Here is a 6,329-nt window from a genome sequence, read left to right on the forward strand (position 1 = left end):
AATCATGACGAAAACGTGTGCCAGCCCCTATGCATTGGTTCATGGGCGAAACCCGCAAGTTGGTCACCAAAACATACATCAAGTGGCACGTGGTATCGCATTGTCACCACAGATATCCACGACAAGACATACATCAAGTGTTCTCAAATCTTTAAAGACTCAATCTGATAAGATTACTTCAAAGGGGAAACTCAATTCATTACAAGAGAGAAGAGGGGGAGGAGAAACATAGGATCCAACTATAATAGAAAAGCTCGCGATACATCAAGATCGTATCACCTCAAGAACACGAGAGAGAGAGAGAGAGAGAGAGAGAGAGATCAAACACATAGCTACTGGTACATACCCTCAGCCCCGAGGGAGAACTACTCCCTCCTCGTCATGGAGAGCACCAGGATGATGAAGATGGCCACCGGAGAGGGATTGCCTCCTCCGGCAGGGTGCCGGAACGGGTCTAGATTGGCTTTCGATGGCTACGGAGGCTTCTAGTGGCAGAACTCCCGATCTATTGTGCGTTCTGGAAGTTTTAGGGTACATGGAGTTATATAGGAGGAAGAAGTACGTCAGGGAAGCCACGAGGGCCCCACGAGACAGGGGGCGCGCCCTAGGGGGGGCGCCCCTCACCCTCGTGAGCACCTCATTCCTTCCTTGACGTGAGGTCCAAGTCCATCGGGTGGCTTTCGTTCCAAAAATAACTTCTCCAGTTGATTTCGTTCCGTTTCGACTCCATCTGATATTCCTTTTCTTCAAAACACTGAAATAGGCATAAAACAGCAAATCTGGGCTGGGCCTCCGGTTAATAGGTTAGTCCCGAAAGTGATATAAAAGTGGATAATAAAGCCCAATATTGCCCAAAACAGTAGATAATATAGCATGGAGCAATCAAAAATTATAGATACGTTGGAGACGTATCGAGCATCCCCAAACTTAATTCCTGCTCGTCCTCGAGTAGGTAAATAATAAAAAGAAAAATTTTGATGTGGAATGCTAGTTGGCATAATTTCAATGTAATTCTTCTTACTTGTGATATGAATATTCAGATCCGAAAGATTCAAGACAAAAGTTCATATTGACATAAAAATAATAATACTTCAAGCATACTAATCAAGCAATCATGTCTTCTCAAAATAACATGGCCAAAGAGAGCTATCCCTACAAAATCATATAGTCTGGCTATGCTCCATCTTCACCACACAAAATATTTAAATCATGCACAACCCCGATGACAAGCCAAGCAATTGTTTCATACTTTTGATGTTCTCAAACTTTTTCAATCTTCACGCAATACATGAGCGTGAGCCATGGACATAACACTATAGGTGGAATAGAATGGTGGTTGTGGAGAAGACAAAAAAGGAGAAGATAGTCTCACATCAACTAGGCGTATCAATGGGCTATGGAGATGCCCATCAATAGATATCAATGTGAGTGAGTAGGGATTGCCATGCAACGGATGCACTAGAGCTATAAGTGTATGAAAGCTCAAAAAAAAGAAACTAAGTGGGTGTGCATCCAACTTGCTCGCTCATGAAGACCTAGGGCATTTTGAGGAAGCCCATCATTGGAATATACAAGCCAAGTTCTATAATGAAAGATTCCCACTTGTATATGAAAGTGACAACATAGGAGACTCTCTATCATGAAGATCATGGAGCTACTTTGAAGCACAAGTGTGGTAAAAGGATAGTAGCATTGCCCCTTCTCTCTTTTTCTCTTATTTTTTATTTTTGTATTTTTTTATTTGGGTCTTCTATTTTTTTATGGCCTCTTTTTTTGGGCTTCTTTGGCCTCTCTTTTTTCGTCCGGAGTCTCATCCCGACTTGTGGGGGAATCATAGTCTCCATCATCCTTTCCTCATTGGGACAATGCTCTAATAATGATAATCATCACACTTTTATTTTCTTACAACTCAAGATTTACAACTCGATACTTAAGACAAGATATGACTCTATATGAATGCCTCCGGCGGTGTACCGGTATGTGCGATGATGCACGAGTGACATGTATGAATAATTATGAATGGTGGCTGTGCCACAAATACGATGTCAACTACATGATCATGCAAAGCAATATGACAATGATGAAGTGTGTCATAATAAATAGAACGGTGGAAAGTTGCATGGCAATATATCTCGGAATGGCTATGGAAATGCCATAATAGGTAGGTATGGTGGCTGTTTTGAGGAAGGTATATGGTGGGTTTATGGTACCAGCGAAAGTTGCGCGGTACTAGAGAGGCTAGCAATGGTGGAAGGGTGAGAGTGCGTATAATCCATGGACTCAACATTACTCATAAAGAACTCACATACTTATTGCAAAAATCTATTAGTTATCGAAACAAAGTATTACGTGCATGCTCCTAGGGGGATAGATTGGTAGGAAAAGACCATCACTCATCCCCGACCGCCACTCATAAGGAAGACAATCAATAAATAAATCATGCTCCGACTTCATCACATAACGGTTCACCATACGTGCATGCTACGGGAATCACAAACTTCAACACAAGTATTTCTCAAATTCATAACCACTCAGCTAGCATGACTCTAATATCACCATCTCCATATCTCAAAACAATTATCAAGTATCAAACTTCTCTTAGTATTCAACACACTCATAAGAGAATTTTATTATTCTTGAATACCTAGCATATTAGGATTTTAAGAAAATTACCATGCTATTTAAGACTATCAAAATAATATAAGTGAAGCATGAGAGTTCATCTATTTCTTCAAAATAAAACTACCACCATGCTCTAAAAGATATAAGTGAAGCACTAGAGCAACAACAAACTACTCCGAAAGATATAAGTGAAGATCAATGAGTAGTTGAATAATTATGCAACTATGTGAAGACTCTCTAACATTTAATAATTTCAGATCTTGGTATTCTATTCAAACAACAAGCAAAGCAAAATAAAATGACATTCTAAGAATAGCAAACATCATGTGAAGAAGCAAAAACTTAGGATCAACCGAAACTAACCGATAATTATTGAAGAAGAAAGGTGGGATGCCAACCGGGGCATCCCCAAGCTTAGACACTTGAGACTTCTTGAAATATTATCTTGGGGTGCCTTGGGCATCCCCAAGCTTGAGATTTTGTGTCTCCTTAATTCCTCTCATATCATGGTCTTCCTAAATCTCAAAAGCTTCATCCACACAAAACTCAACAAGGACTCGTGAGATAAGTTAGCATAAACCATTGCAAAAACCTATCATACTCTACTGTAGCAAATCACTAAAATTATTATTCAACATTGCATACTAAATGTCTCTGCATATTTGATAGTCATATCCTCAAATAGAATCATTAAAGAAGCAAACATATGCAAACAATGCAAACATAACATCAATCTTCCTAAACAGGATAGTCTGTAAAGAATGCTGCAACATCCATACTTCCCTAGCCCCAAAAATCATGAAATAAAATTCCCACTGTAGTAAATTTATCAGAGATTAATATGCAAAAGGTTTCAACATTTCATCACATTCTGACTTTTCTAGGGAATTATTGCAACAGCGGTAAACTTTCTGTTTTCAAACAGCAACATGTATACTTGTAACATAGGCATAGTAAAGGCTATCAATGCCACTTTTATTGAAATAAAAGATGCAAACCATTGTTATAAATAACAGCAAGCAAATCCTAAGAAAATAAATTGACGCTCCAAGCAAAACACATATCATGTGGTGAATAAAAATATAGCTCCAAGTAAAGTTACCGATGAACGAAGACGAAGGAGGGGATGCCTTCCGGGGCATCCCCAAGCTTAGGCTCTTGGTTGTCCTTGAATATTACCTTGGGGTGCCTTGGGCATCCCCAATCTTAGGCTCTTTCCACTCCTTATTCCATAGTCCATCGAATCCTTACCCAAAACTTGAAAACTTCACAACACAAAACTTAACAGAAAACTCGTAAGCTCCGTTAGTATAAGAAAACAAATCACCACTTCAAGGTACTGTAATTAACTCATTATTTATTTATATTGGTGTTAAACCTACTGTATTCCAACTTCTCTATGGTTTATAAACTATTTTACTAGCCATAGATTCATCAAAATAAGTAAACAACACATGAAAAACAGAATCTGTCAAAAACAGAACAGTCTGTAGTAATCTGGATCAAACGTATACTTATGGATTTCATAAAATTCTCAAATAAATTTATGGACCTGAGTAATTTATCTATTAATCATCTTCAAAAAGAATTAACTAAATATCACTCTCCAAATAAAAATGGCAGCAGTTCTCATGAGCGCTAAAGTTTCTGTTTTTTACAGCATGATCATCAAGACTTCCCCCAAGTCTTCCCAAAGGTTATACTTGGCACAAACACTAATTAAAAGCATAAAACCACATATAAACATAGGATATATGAACTATTTATTACTAAACAGGAACAAAAAGCAAGGAATAAAAATAAAATTGGGTTGCCTCCCAACAAGCGCTATCGTTTAATGCCCCTAGCTAGGCATGATGATTTCAATGATGCTCACATGAAGGATAAGAATTGTAACATAAAAGGAGCATCATGAAGAATATGACTAGCACATTTAAGTCTAACATGCTTCCTATGCATAGGGATTTTTTGAGCAAACAACTTGTGGGAACAAGAATCAACTTGCATAGGAAGGTAAAACAAGCATAACTTCAAAATTTTAAGCACATAGAGAGGAAACTTGATATTATTGCAATTCCTACAAGCATATGTTCCTCCCTCATAATAATTTTCAGTAGCATCATGAATGAATTCAACAATATAACCAGCACCTAAAGCATTCTTTTCATGATCTATAAGCATAGAAATTTTATTACTCTCCACATAAGCAAATTTCTTCTCATTCGGAATAGTGGGAGTATCATAAGAGACTTGAATACTATAAATTGTTTCCATGTTAAAGGAGTAACGTTCAGAGAAGGGGTAATCATAATCATGACAAGTTTTATAAATATAATCACTACTTTTTATAGCATAATTATCATCACAATAATCATCATAAGTAGGGGGCATGCTATCATCATTATAAACTTGCATATCAAAACTTGGGAGACTAAAAATATCATCTTCATTAATCATAGCTTCCCCAAGCTTGGGACAAACATTAATTGCAGCAAATATATTCTCAAATATGTCATCCTCATCAAACATAGCTTCCCCAAGCTTGGGCCTTTTCATATCATAAGCATAATCACTCTCATCATTAATAGTATAGATAGCACTGATAGTATGGCAATTATTATATTTTCCAAGCAAGTGCCAAAAAGATTTTCAAGATCATAAGAAGTATCATTATCTTACACAATTATATTTTCATGAGGCACAATAGTAATAGGAGCACCATTATTTGGGAGAGATATCTTTTTACCTCTCTTCCTTTTTCTTTTCTTCTTCTTCACCATATCATGCGTGGGTTCAATCCTCTTTTTGGAGCTCCTTATTAATGAGATTGGTTGAATAGAGGGCTCCTCTTCGTTACCTGATTCATCATAAGAAATAATAGGAGAATATTGGGAAGTCTCTTCCCTTTGGTTAGCATTCTCTTCATCTTCTATTTGTTTTATTTTCTTTATGTAATTGGCAATATAAGGATTTTCAATGCAATTCACCGCACAATACATATAAATCTTCTCTAGATCAAAACCAAGAAGTTTATCGAGATTAAGTTTTGGAATACCCTCAGTTATACGTTTCATTTCTTCATAACCCAAGAGCAAACTAAGTTCATTATGATGTGCAAGGGAAATCAAGTCATCACAATTTTTGGACACGATACGGTCATGAAACAATTTGCATTTGATATTTAAATGACCATGTTCATTGCAAAGTTCGCAAGTATGGGTAAGATATCTTAAATTTTCAGCACATTCATCTAGCTCTTCTTGCAACAATTTGGTTTCTAAGTACTTATGCCTCTTGCAATATCTGTCTTCCCTATTTGGTGTGTACTTGCAAACCCAGTCTACTCCACAAAAATTGACATGTTTATAGGAGGTATTTTTATCATAACTAGTGCAATCATCATTAGCATCATGGATATTCAAAGAATTCATACTAACAACATTGCAATCATGCTCATCATTCAAATATTTAGTGCCAAACATTTCAGAGATCTCTTCTTCTAGCACTTGAGCACAATTATCCTTTCCATCATACTCACGAAAGATATTAAAAAGATGAAGCGTATGAGACAAACTCAATTCCATTTTTTTGTAGTTTTCTTTTATAAACTAAACTAGTGATAAAACAAGAAACTAAAAGACTCGATTGCAAGATCTAAAGATATACCTTCAAGCGCTAACCTCCCCGGCAACGGCGCCAGAAAAGAG

Source organism: Triticum aestivum, chromosome 3A (assembly GCF_018294505.1).
Source record: "Triticum aestivum cultivar Chinese Spring chromosome 3A, IWGSC CS RefSeq v2.1, whole genome shotgun sequence".
Classification (NCBI taxonomy): Eukaryota; Viridiplantae; Streptophyta; class Magnoliopsida; order Poales; family Poaceae; genus Triticum; species Triticum aestivum.